The following is a 14,912-nucleotide window of genomic DNA, read 5'->3' as shown; positions in this document are numbered from 1 at the left end:
TTGACTTTAATGATGCAGCCTTTTTCGCCTATTAATTAATTCCCTAAATTTGACAGCTTAACACAAAACTATAAAACAACCAGGCATTCTTTAAGATCCATATATAAATGAGATAGCTGTACAGTTATATGAAAATTTAAGTTGATTTGAAAAAGTTATAAACAAAATGAAAGATGACCATCTGAACTTAGTCTAAACTTAAAATTGTAGCTTTTTTTCAACCTATTAAATAAATCCATAAAATGACAGCAAAAAAACCAAAGTACTAAACAGCCTGGCATTCAGTAAGATCAATATAAAAATGATATAGCTGTAGAGTTTTATGAAAATGCAAGTTGATTTGAATAAGTTATGAAAAAAATTAAAGATGACTATCTTGAAATAACCAAAAACTTAAAATTAAGCTTTTTCTTCAACCTTTTTATTGAATCCATAATAATGACAGCAACACACCAAACTACCAAACAACTAGGCATTCTATAAGATCAATATATAAATGAAATAGCTGTAAAATTTTATGAAAATCCATCTTGATTTGAAAAAGTTATAAAAAAATTTAAAGATGACTATCTGGATTTAGCTTAAACTGAAAATTTGAGCTTTTTTTTTTTTAACCTTTTTATTAAATCCATAAGAATGACAGCAATACACCAAACTACCAATCAACCTGGCATTCTGTAAGATCAATATATAAATGAAATAGCTGTAGAGTTTTATGAAAGTCCATGCTGATTTACAAAAGTTATAAAAAAAATCAAAGATGACTATCTAGATTCAGCCTAAACTTAAAATTTGAGCTTTTTTTTCTTACCTATTAATTAAATCTATAAATTTAACAGCAATACACCTAAGTCCTAATTACCAAGCAACCTGGCTTTTTATACGATCAATATATAAATAAGATAGCTGTAGAGTTTTAGGAAAATCCAAGTTGATTTGAAAAAGTTAGAAAAAAATTTAAAGTTTACTATCTGAATTTAGCCTTATCTAAAAATTTGAGCTTTTTTTTCTTACCTAATACTTAAATCCATAAATTTTACCGCAATACACCAAACTATTAAACAAATTGGTATTCTATAAGGTCAAAATAATTTAAAAGATAGTCTGAACAGAAAATTCTAGCTTTTTATTCCTTAATTAAATCCTTAAAATTGACAGAAATGAGCCAAGCTAACAGTTTGTTGTTTTGAGTTCCCGCAAAAGAAATATCTTACAAACCAATAAAATTGATAGCAAAATTTGTCCTATAAAATATGTTCTGGCCCATCCACTTAATATTTAAAAAAAAGTTCTTGCCCATCCAAATATTTCCAAAAAAAAAGTGCTTGCCCCGCCCCATTTTGCACCGGCCCATCCATCTGATAAATATTGAACAGTCCCTAATTATTGATTAATGTTCAAATATTAAGTTGAATAAAATTGTTGAAATTGAAATACAAAATATCATGCTATTTGGAGCCTGTGTAGATTGTTTACGAGTTTTAAACGATATTTAGAAGTCACATATAAACTGACAAACCTATATTGCTCATTCGTTTATTAGTTTTACCTTTTAATACTTACAAATATCTCAATAAAGATATACCGCTGAACGCCTCGGAGTCTATACTTGAAATCTGGTTGTTTCGTAACGATCTGAAATGTATTTGAAATCAATTATAGTTGTGAATCATAAATATAACTGACACATTTACATTAATATGCAAATATTCCTGTTCTAACCTGAAACCAGTTACAACTTTACGAAGTGTGTTTTTATGCCCCACCTACGATAGTAGAGGGGCATTATGTTTTCTGGTCTGTGCGTCCGTTCGTCCGTCCGTCCGTCTGTCCCGCTTCAGGTTAAAGTTTTTGGTCGAGGTAGTTTTTGATGAAGTTGAAGTCCAATCGACTTCAAACTTGGTACACTTGTTCCCTATGATATGATCTTTCTAATTTTAATGCCAAATTAGAGATTTTACCCCAATTTCACGGTCCACTGAACATAGAAAATGATAGTGCGAGTGAGGCATTCGTGTACTGAGGACACATTCTTGTTATATTTAATTTTACAAAATATCTACTCTATTGTTTATCTAATGTTTTTTTTTTCAATAAATCACAGAGAAATTAAATTAAAAAGTAGGGGTGTATGTTTTGCACTAGATCGATTGAATGCCACTTAGAATGTTCCTAAAGCGAAATACTTATAACAAAGACACATTGTACGTGCTTTCAATTTCTGAACAAGAGAGTGTCGTTTTATGAATGCATTAATGATTTTTTAAAAGAAAGTAAAAAGGTGCTTAATGTTTAATTTTTTTTCATACTAAACTTTATGAATTATCGAGTCTACTTGGTAAACTGAAGTGTTTGTATATTGTTTCTTTAGAAGTACGAGGTTATAATACTATAATAAAATGAAATCATTCTGAAATCAAATAAATCTTGAATTGGAATAATAAAAGTTTTATCTACTCACAGTCGATAAAGTGATGTTAATCCAGATAATACAGTTGAGTTTATTGATGTTATGTTATTGTTGTCCAGGTTTCTATAAAACAAAGAACAATTATTGAATCTAAGTGCATAGTTAATTTGTTAGTACCGCTTTGTTGTAATTTTAACATCTGTGTGTACATCGTCCAATATCTATAATCATTGTGGTAAAAATATCACAGTTCATGAAAAAAATTTTTTTTTTAAATATAACTTCAGGGTAAATCTTTAAACAGGACAACTTTTTAGTATTTAAAAGTACTTATTAAAAACAAAAGTAAATATTTGAGAACATAAAACATTTTATTATGCTAATTAATAAACAATAAAAGAAATTTTAGTATGCCGTATAGCTTTTACGCATGAGAGTGAATCAGAACATAATAAATTTGGATTTGTCTGAAGTAGCAATAAATTTCACAGCCAAAATTATTGCCGTTGCTTTATCAGTAATTATGGATGCGGCAGCTGGCAAATGGACAGTTGCAGCTCTGTCCCCAGTGACAGCAGCGGATACAAATCAGTTACCATCCGTCGACACATCTGTATAAACAGTTAATAAATCTGAATAGTTGGCCCTAATTACAGCGTGATGTCGTTGAATTAAAAGAGTTTTCCCCTTTTTATTGTATTTACGGTAATGAAATATCATTTATGTTTAGTATTTGCAAGTAACTACTTGAGCACCATATGTTAAATGAAATAGGGTTAAATGTTGTTTCTAACAAATGGGGATATTTTATTGTCATGCTTTGCTAATATAGCTTCATATATGGGGTTGCAAACACAGTCGTAGGCACGATTTTCTGGATTGATTGTTAATTGCTTAACGTCCAGTGGCAAATATTTCATGCATGTTCCGGACGAGAACAAGTTCACAACAATAACAATAGGTAGGTCTTGTGATAATAGAGGCCATTTGTGATGATGGTCGGGGAAATTTGTACTGTCACTGGAAAATGAGGGTATATTGGATAGGGACAGAAATGTTGCCTTGCAACAGGCCCACTACGGTATTCAAAGAGTTGTTACAAAGAGTTCTTAACGTGCAAAGAGCGTGGCACTCTCTTTACACGAGACATCGGATTTAACGTCCCCGTTCTGACCGGACGTGACTGCGAACTTAATACATCCCACTTAGTCAAACGCCCCACTTCGGCAAGCGTTTTACTGCCGGTCGGGAGAAGACCAAGTGACCAAATATTTATATTCCCCAGTCAACCTCTGGGGTCAATTTTCTGGATATGTTTTTAGTTTGATAGCGGATTGAAGTACAGGCTTCAAGCATCTGTAAACAACAGTAAAAATAATTGGCCCAACTCCTACAAAAAACAAGAGGAAACCTAAGTGCTCCAGAAATATAAGTTATTGCAATTTTTTTTTCAAGCAAAAGTGAAATAGATGAAAATCCTGAATAACTGAACGTAAATACACATAAATTCCGTGCTTGATTAAACTAAATTCAGAAATCCCTATGATGATAAACTTCGTTTCCGAAAACCCGAGGTTGAAAATAGTGGTCCGACCCCCCTTTTTTTCCTCCCCCTTTTCCCCTTTATGTTCTTCGGTTTTTAATGAGTAGATTTTTTTTTCATTTCCACCAAATCAGTTTCAATCATAAACATACTTTAAGTAATAAAATAACCACTGTCCTGCTAAATATGTTCATGTTTAGTAAAATCGATTTTTGCAATCTAATTATCATATTCTCTGTTCATTAGAGTACTGACTATAAATTATATGTATGCATCATTACTTACAACCTACGAGTAGATGTAGGAATATTATGAGGTATTTGTGTGAATCTCGGCTGTCCATTACACGTAATATCTGATTGATCGCACATACAATTTGTATGTTGCTCATCGGTACACCAGGTAGCACCACTTTCATGTATAGCCATGATGGTCAGAATAATTATTACTGGATACAACATGTTTGAACTTTTTTTCCCGTATTCCTTCAATTCCTGTAAAACATGATATTTTTTAATAATCCAACTTCTGTAATATACATTATATATCATTTCGGGGCCTTTTATAGCTGGCTTTGCTCATTGTTGAAAGCCGTACGGTAACCTACAGTTGTAATGTTCTGTGTCATTTGGGATCTTGTTGGGAGTTGTCTCATTGGCAATTTTACCACATCTTTATTGTATGATATACTTTCCACACTTTGTTTGAGATGGGGAAAACGATTATTATCGCAAAGTTTCTTTTCTATTTTAGCAAATATGTTCTATTTCGAGAACGATCAAAACTAAACCTTCGATTCCGTGAAATCTGTTGATTTTAGATGAAGGTCCTAATGTTATGCTTGCTTATTTAATCTGTTTATATCTGAAGATATGATTTGACTTGGTTAAATGTTTTCTTTTCTTTCTATTTCAATTTTGTAAAAAGAAAAATCACAAAAATACTGAACTCAGAGGAAAATCAAATCGGAAAGTCCCTAATCACATGGCAAAATCTAATGACAAAACACATAAACTAGAGGGTCCAAGGACCCTGTGTCGCTCACCTGATATTTTTATTTACAATTGATGCATGATAAATGCAACTGTTGTTCTGTCGTTTAGTTTCAGAGATATAATACTAAAAAGTGCATTTGAAACTTGTTTTATTTCAGCCATGTGGGCAGGCAGGGTCATCATTCACAGTGGTCCCTGGATATCCTAGTGGTGATTTAAACCAAGTTTGTTTAAATCTGACAGTTGTTTCAAGGGAGAATTTTGTAAAATTTATCTAACGAGAAATGCAAAGTAATGAGAAAGTTGTGAAGTTGTTTTGTTGTTGCGCAACCCCCTGCTCCCCCTTTGCCAAAAAAAACAAATATAATAAAAAATTATCATATAAGGGCAATCTATCCTATTAATGATTTCTGCAAAATTCAGTTGATTGTGCAAGGGTTGTATAGCCAGCTGAGGTCGTTAAAAACTCTCTTTTGTTGTTGCAGATAGATCTTGACCTGATAAACATTTTTACCACATGTCAGATTTGCTCTAAATGCTTTGGTTTTTGAGTGATAAGCCAAAAACTGAACTTTACCCCCATGTTCTATTTTTAGCCATGGTGGCCATCTTGGTTGGTTGGGCGGGTCATCGGACACAATTTTTAAACTAGATACCCCAATGATGATTGTGGCCAAGATTGGTTTAATTTGGCCCATTAGTTTCAGAGGAGAAGATTTTTGTAAAAGAGAACTAAGATTTACGAAAAATGGTTAAAAATTGATTATAAAGGGCAATAACTCCTAAAGGGGTCAACAGACCATTTCGGTCATGTTGACTTATTTGTAGATCTTACTTTGCTGAACATTTTTGCTGTTTACAATTTATCTCTATCTTTAATAATATTCAAGATAATAACCAAACACAGCAAAATTTCCTTAAAATTACCAATTCAGGGGCAGCAACCTATCAACGGGTTGTCCGATTCATCTCAAAAATTCAGGGCAGATAGATCTTGACCCTATAAACAATTTTACCCCCATGTCAGATTTGCTCTAAATGCTTTAGTTTTTGAGTTATAAGCCAAAAACTGCATTTTACCCCTATGTTCTATTTTTAGCCGTGGTGGCCATCTTGGTTAGTTGGCCGGGTCACCGGACACATTTTTTAAACTAGATACCCCAATGATGATTGTGGCCAAGTTTGGTTTAATTTGGCCCAGTAGTTTCAGAGGAGAAGATTTTTCTAAAAGATAACTAAGATTTACGAAAAATGGTTAAAAATTGACTATAAAGGGCAATAACTCCTAAAGGGGTCAACTGACCATTTCGGTCATGTTGACTTATTTGTAAATCTTACTTTGCTGAACATTATTGCTGTTTACAGTTTATCTCTATCTATAATAATATTCAAGATAATAACCAAAAACAGTAAAATTTCCTTAAAATTACCAATTCAGGGGCAGCAACCTATCAACGGGTTGTCCGATTCATCTCAAAAATTCAGGGCAGATAGATCTTGACCCTATAAACAATATTACCCCCATGTCAGATTTGCTCTAAATGCTTTAGTTTTTGAGTTATAAGCCAAAAACTGCATTTTACCCCTATGTTCTATTTTTAGCCGTGGTGGCCATCTTGGTTAGTTGGCCGGGTCACCGGACACATTTTTTAAACTAGATACCCCAATGATGATTGTGGCCAAGTTTGGTTTAATTTGGCCCAGTAGTTTCAGAGGAGAAGATTTTTCTAAAAGATAACTAAGATTTACGAAAAATGGTTAAAAATTGACTATAAAGGGCAATAACTCCTAAAGGGGTCAACTGACCATTTCGGTCATGTTGACTTATTTGTAAATCTTACTTTGCTGAACATTATTGCTGTTTACAGTTTATCTCTATCTATAATAATATTCAAGATAATAACCAAAAACAGTAAAATTTCCTTAAAATTACCAATTCAGGGGCAGCAACCTATCAACGGGTTGTCCGATTCATCTCAAAAATTCAGGGCAGATAGATCTTGACCCTATAAACAATTTTACCCCCATGTCAGATTTGCTCTAAATGCTTTAGTTTTTGAGTTATAAGCCAAAAACTGCATTTTACCCCTATGTTCTATTTTTAGCCGTGGTGGCCATCTTGGTTAGTTGGCCGGGTCACCGGACACATTTTTTAAACTAGATACCCCAATGACGATTGTGGCCAAGTTTGGTTTAATTTGGCCCAGTAGTTTCAGAGGAGAAGATTTTTCTAAAAGATAACTAAGATTTACGAAAAATGGTTAAAAATTGACTATAAAGGGCAATAACTCCTAAAGGGGTCAACTGACCATTTGGGTCAGGTTGACTTATTTGTAAATCTTACTTTGCTGAACATTATTGCTGTTTACAGTTTATCTCTATCTATAATAATATTCAAGATAATAACCAAAAACAGTAAAATTTCCTTAAAATTACCAATTCAGGGGCAGCAACCCAACAACGGGTTGTCCGATTCATCTGAAAATTTCAGGGCAGATAGATCTTGACCTGATGAACAATTTTACCCCATGTCAGATTTGCTCTAAATGCTTTGGTTTTTGAGTTATAAGCCAAAAACTGCATTTTACCCCTATGTTCTATTTTTAGCCATGGCGGCCATCTTGGTTGGTTGACCGTGTCACCAGACACATTTTTTAAACTAGATACCCCAATGATGATTGTGGCCAAGTTTGGTTAAATTTGGCCCAGTAGTTTCAGAGGAGAAGATTTTTGTAAAAGTTAACGACGCCAGACGACGGACGACAGACGACGGACGACGGACGCCGGACGCCAAGTGCTGAGAAAAGCTCACTTGGCCCTTTGGGCCAGGTGAGCTAAAAACGAATGGACAACTGTCATATTCCTGACTTGGAACAGGCATTTACATTTGCATTTAATACAGTTACATTCAGTATTAACAAGTTCTATGTGGTGCTAAATTTATACTTAACTTTAAAACTAACAACAGGTATAACATGTAAAGGTGACAAACTTTTCCAGTTTCAGAAAGGAATGCCGTTAACTATTCTTTTTTGTATAGAAGTACATGTCTCTCGGTAGGAACCAGTTAGTTTTATTTGAAATATGAATCATGATACAAATTCAAAAACATTGGCATGTATCTATTTTGGTTAACCTTTGATTCTATCTTACAAAATTAAGATCAGATAATACATTTGCATCAAAGTATTTGTTTTAATTGATTAAGAGTTCTGGCCATCGTTTAACAAAGAATCGTACGACAATCTTGGATCGTACGTCGGTCGTAAGTCAAATCGTAAGTTTTTGACCGTTTCATAAACAATCCTAGTTATGACCCTCCCCCCCCCCCCCCCCCCCCGCTTTTCCCCATCTATCAATGCATGTACTGCGGTTATACACTACAGCGGAGGACGATGTTCTTTATTGATAGACATTTTTGAATATATATTACGATTATTTCAAAACAAATAACAGTCCAAAAATTGAGAAAACAATCATTTATAAGTACATGAATATATTGGTATCAATCCATAGTTTCAATGTAATTTACTAATTACACAGTTGTCATGCGCTCTATCAGGTTCGCGTTTTTTTAGGTATAAAATGTATGCTTCAACCCCGTACTCAATAACTGCTTGGATCTTTCTAATATATGTAGGTTTGAAAACTATCTTAATTCACTTTGCCATTATGGGATTGTTTATGTCTATAAATATACTTATCAAATTTCATTTTCAAATTAAGAATATTGTAAGAATCCTAAATTTTCCAATCCTAGATATGTTTAATTTATTCATTATTAATTTTATTTTTTTTAGGTGACGAGATTCTTATTTTTAAGTATTCAAGTGGATGGAAGGAAACATTAGAATTTCTTTGATTTTTCAAGTTCCCACCTTGATGAAAGAAAATAAATTTAACTATCTTTCAAATACAAACAAAAAATCCTTCACTCCATTTCACCTTCAGATAAATATACTCTCCTCGAAGTCAAGATCTTGTTGAAAGTTAGAATTTGGGATCTTAAAGTCATAATAAACGAGTGAAAAATAATGTTATTCCAACTCTTAAACTAATGCATACAAACGTCATAAACTTACTAGTCTTCTGTGCACGATTTTATATTTTTTTTCGCATAAATTTCGTATAATCGTCATTTTTTTTTCAATCGGTCAGTGTTGTTGTGAAAATATGGCAGGTAATTAAAGTTCGTGTTATGAAGCCGAAGTTTAAATATAAACGATTGTCACCTGTTTGTCAACAATCAACAAAAAGCATGAATATTGAGCATGTATTTAACATGTACAATCAGATAATAGTTTATTTTAAGGACATTCATGCGTATTGCGATCACCGGATTTTTACGAGATGGGTCACACTGAGGTCACTTTGCATACGGAAAATATGTCGGGGAATTGCTTCCTGGAAGGAAGCAATGAAAATAAAGTAAACTTCTTTTAAATATGAACAAATTAAAGAATTTTCTTAAGAAAAAGTAAATGTACATAATGAAAACTATCCATTCAGTTATAAAAAAAAAAAAAGCATATGCATTATTTTTTTTTAATTTGAGGTTTCTTAAGACTTTTTAAGAAATGAGCCCGAGCGAAATTATTTTCTCTGTGTCAAAATATTACAATTTTTTATTGTATAGGCAGCGCACGGTAGGTTGTCTCTTGAGTATGCATCTCCACGTAAAAAAATAGTGTGTTCATTGTATACAGAATTGCTAAAATATTTTGAAAACATTTCATTGCCCCCCCTCCCGATTACAAGTGCAAACTTTTTGGCAATTGTTTTTATATTCTAATTTGAGCATTTTCGAATTATACGGATGCTAGCAGATACATGTGGTAAATATACTAAACTAGAAGAAAAATGTCAAAGATAGAGAAACGTGGCGTTAAACATCAGCAATAAATTAAAATCAATACTATATCATAAAGAATATCGACAATCTTTTGTGGAATACGAGATATATCCTTTGTTGTATTGAGAACTATTTCCTCATTATATTTGTCTCAAAATCTCATACATCTTCGCCATATATTAATTCTTTTAAAAAATGATAATTACGCATTTTGTCTCGGTCAAGGATTTTTATAGTAAGTAAATCTTTATATACAGGTGGAGACAGTCAAAAGTTTTGTTCATACATGAAGAGTATACTTTTTTTTACGGAGATTGAGATATAACTTAAAAACAGATGTACAAATTAATGTTTAATATGCCTACCAAAATAATCCCCCCTCCCCTAAAAAAAAAAAAGAAAACACAACAAAAAAAAAATACAATTGCACACATGCTGAGACATGACTCGTAAATGTTTGTTTTGTTATTTAGTTCATCCACACAAATGAGGGAAAAGGGGGGGGGGGGCGGGATCGGAACTCCGGGATCAGGTATTTTTAAATACGGGATTTCGGAATTAATCTTTTCGGGATCCGGGAATTCTTTTTTCGAATTTCGGGATGGCGGGATTTATTTTAAATTACTTTAAATTCGGGACCTCTGGATTTCATTTTTTAAAGTCCGGGATTTCGAAATCAGGACCCCTCCTATTTTTGTAGTAGGTATATAGTAGTAGTATGATATAGAGATGATCGATATAATCTCGTTCTCGACCTTCGAGTTTTATGGGTGAAATAGAATTGAGAACGGTTCTATTCTATATTTGAGATGCTACTTTCAGGGTACATTTTTATTTTTTATTCGGTTAATTTTTACCTATATATATATATATATATATATAATTTTTATATAGAACAATTTCCTTTGAGGAGACAACCATACGAATCAATACTAGTAAGACAATTCTTTTAAGGATCCACTGAATGTTCTTTTATTAGGATAATATTCCATGTATAACTCTTTAAACCATAAACTATTTATACATGTATCTATTAAAAAGATTTGTGTTCTATTTTTAACGTCGAAACTTTCAACAAAATTGCGGACGTAAAAGAAAACACCATTACAAAAAAAAACACTTCAGAATACAAAATGTAGCGATGGAATAATGATCATGAAACATCATTTTTGTTTATTTTTCATTTGTTATAGTCTAAAAACTGTTGTATGAATATTAAATTATTGTTCCGACCGTAAAGAAGGTTAAAAATTTAAAAGTATTATACTGTAGTTTAGTGTCATCTATATGACTGACTGACAGCAGCGGATAATTTATGACCAGTATTAATTTATGTGGTTCATTTCCTTTTCGCTACTTTGAAAATATTTTTAATTGTTCCGAATGGTGTGATAATTTTCAAAATAGGGGATATCTAGTCTTACCGTACAAGACTAAGTTTAGTATTAATGTCCCAAACTTGCCCCCATTCTGCTTATTTCCTGCTACACGATGTCTTTTCCCAGTGAATATAGGGTTTTTGTATGGACAGTTTTGACATACTACATATAGAATAAAGGGGCGGATCCAGGATTTTGCAAAGTGGGGCGAAGTTTTTTTAAATTAGGCGAGCGGAGCGAGGCGAACACATTTTGGGACCTTTTTTTGGCTAAAAAACATAAAATAAGTGTAAAATGCACTTTTTAAACGGTTCTTGACGTGGGGCATGTATATTTAATAGTAGCTGTTAAGTGTAAGAGTTGGACATTTTTGATGTTGTATTCTCCCCATAAACTGTCTATCATAAAATGATAGTATGGGTCAAAAGCTATGAACTGATATATTTGATGTGGGACTTGTCAGTAAAAAATAGACATGGAAAATTCTCGCTTGTTGTATGTTAAGTTAGCATAAACTCACAGATTTCTTGTTGTAAACAAGATACACGCCGCGCTATTCGATGAATTTTACAATACGAGCGACACGAGTTAAAAAAGACAAACAAGCAATTTTTATACAAATATTTGGTTGATATGTTTTACCCAACACAATTGAAAATTAACCAAAGGCTATGAATGAGTCTAAAACGACAACGAATTTGTGAATGACGGTCGACAAATGGAGACATAAAGGCCACACCAGCAGGCAGGTTGCAGTCTGATCTTGATAAAATTATTCGATATATCAGTTCATGCAAACCGCAATCCGGAAAAAATATGCCCGTTTTTTATTTATTATGTTCATTTAATGCTATATTATTCTGTTGGAAATTTTCGTTTCTATTAGCCAAAAAGTGGACAAGATTATTGTTTTTAATCTAAATACGGCCAGACTCTCAGATCTCAGACTGCCTCCTCAAACAATGGCTCGAACCTTGCACTTTAAATCTATCCAGAGCTTATACTGATTGGGGATAATTATTCAGCTATGTTATTTTAAGATAGGCGCGGGCGTTTGGGGTTAAACATAATTTCGTAGGTAAATAATATTAATGTGGAACATTTTTCATGAGATTATAATAGAGTATAACTTTTTTTGGTTGAATTGTGAAATAGAAGTCAATACGTTCTTGCTCACTCCTTTGTCGCTTTGAAGGTGTCATGATTTTTCATGCTCAGAATTGCAAATGTGTTCCTGTAATTTGAATTTCAAAATGACTGAGTGACGTTTTTTCGACGAACTGGTCAACTCAACCATACCGAATCACTCTACTGTGATGCGATTGCCATATAAGTTACAGGTTTAGCGCTATAAAACCAGGTTCAATCCATCATTTTCTACATTTGAAAATGCCTGTACCAAGACAGGAATATGACAGTTGTTGTCCATTCGTTTGATGTGTTTTATCATTTGAATTTGCCATTTGATTAGGGACTTTCCGTTTTGAACTTTCCTCGGAGTTCAGTATTTTGTAGTTTTACTTTTGAAATAATCAGTAAATACTGGCGAAAAAAAATCTGTATATGAAAAGAAATGTCTCATAAAAATTAAATACACGGGAAATGGCAAAGTTTAAGAAGTCTAGTCTAAGTCCAAGCAAAAAGGGGGGCGTACGCCCTCATGCCCCCTTATGTATCCGCCACTACACGCAGTTACTGACAGCTTGTTCAAAGCCAATAACAACTAATAAAAAAATCAAGCATCTAAGACTAAATTCTTACCAAGATTTCTGTAAATCAGTGTTGATTGAGACCCTATGGAAAGAAATGCACCACTATTATTCTGTGTAACAGATTGTCATTGTTGCGTCAACCAGATTGATTTCTTGTTTTACTTCATTTGAATTTTAAAAGTGTAAGAAAAATTGATTTCTTGTCCAAAAATACCATGTGTTGCACTTATAAACATTTCTTCCTGTTTTTAAAACATGCTAAATGTTTATAATTACATGATTGTGTAAATTTACATTCAAACATTAGATGAATTGCATTTATTTCAAACGTTCCAGAAAACATGCTAATATTCGAATAAGCTGACAATAATTCAAGTGAAACAGGGATGGGGATATACAAAGTACTGTAAAAGAAAAGTTAGAGTATCTATACTAATAAACGAGAAGACCTAATTTTTTGTGTCGCTTTTCTTCCTTCTACAATGAATTAATCATCATGCCTCTGTGTTCTATATAGATATAGTAGCATTTGTCATCTTTTCTTATGATTATTCAGTTTGTGTTATTTTGGGAGGAAAACGAAAATAAAGGTGTCAAACCACCAATTAAAAATCCCTATCTGTTCAACCGAATCTTGCAATTTTCACAGCTATCTAAATATTTTACCTTAAGTTTAACTTCAAGGAAACCAGGTATATCCTGAATTGTACATGTATCACCTTTCTACATGCCAATTTTCAACGAATGTTTAAAGTCTTATATGAAATTTCTGATCTTGAAAACACAGGTACTACCAAAATAACTCCCTGTTTTCTGGAAATCTTAAATTTGTGTACTATGAAGCGCATTAATCCTGAATTATTAACGCAAACTCATAGACAAGTGAATTTTGACTCAAAATGGTCTAAATATATTTATATTTCCCTTTCACCAGAAGTTTCATTTCTGCATATTTGTTGGTTAGTTTAAGTAAACAATGACATCAACAGTACTATTTTGTGTCAGAGTTCAATATACTGTCGAGACCGCACTGTTTTTCCTCATCACAATTATGTAGAAATAGTGGTGAGCAACAGTGATCAACAGTTTTCACACTTGTTTTAACTGGTCGGCAGATATCCAAACTCAAACACCTGATTTTCGTTTTGAAGGTCGTCTTCATGACTGTTTTCATATTCATTTTCAAAATCCTGTAGCATTTCTTCAATTTTAGCAAACAAGTTCATTCTCCTAGAAGATACATACTTTCCGTCAGATTTACCGTTGTCCCATTGAAAAGTCGCCGGTTGAAATTTTAACATTGCAAAATCTGGTCAAAGGGACGTAATTCGTACAAAACGTCGCAATATTTCGTGGAATCCGCTAGACGGCGTTCATTTACTGTTATTTGACCTTAATAAAGGAATCCAAAGAGCAAAAAAAATAATATATAGGTCATCGTGCTTGTTTTCGAGATATGAGCCATTGAAATTTTAGCGGGAAAATATTTTCTCTTGACTTTTCATAGCTTTATCATTGACAAGTTAAAGTTCTCAAAAACTGTTAAAAAGTGATTAAAATTTTATAAGACTTTAATTTACAGATTATCGGTTTATCATTATACATGTTAAAGAATTTCAAAAAGAAAAATGGGGATCACCGGGCAAATTTTTTCAAGGCATTCAAATGGATAAAACCAGAGGATTCTGAAAATCTGACAAAAAAAACCAAAACCTGATAAGCCAGCTTCCTTAACAGCTGTATCATGATACGTGATATATCTGTAATTTTCCGAATTTTTGATCGATAGTGAACCGTTTTAGTATTTTTCTTTAATTTTTTTTCGTGTAGCCGTCCGTCTCAGTGTTATTCAGTTTTTGTACGAGAACACATATGTGACCAGCCACGACATATCCAGGCTTATGGAGGTAGAAAGTCATTGTGAGAAAAACGTCATTAACTATATGTGACTAACCACTTCAAGGCTTAGGAGGGTACATTGTCTAAAAATTTGCTTTTTGTATATTGATCTAGAAGACCTA

The sequence above is a fragment of the Mytilus galloprovincialis genome, chromosome 11 (assembly GCF_965363235.1).
Source record: "Mytilus galloprovincialis chromosome 11, xbMytGall1.hap1.1, whole genome shotgun sequence".
Classification (NCBI taxonomy): domain Eukaryota; kingdom Metazoa; phylum Mollusca; class Bivalvia; order Mytilida; family Mytilidae; genus Mytilus; species Mytilus galloprovincialis.
Note: the sequence above shows the minus strand (reverse complement) of the source record.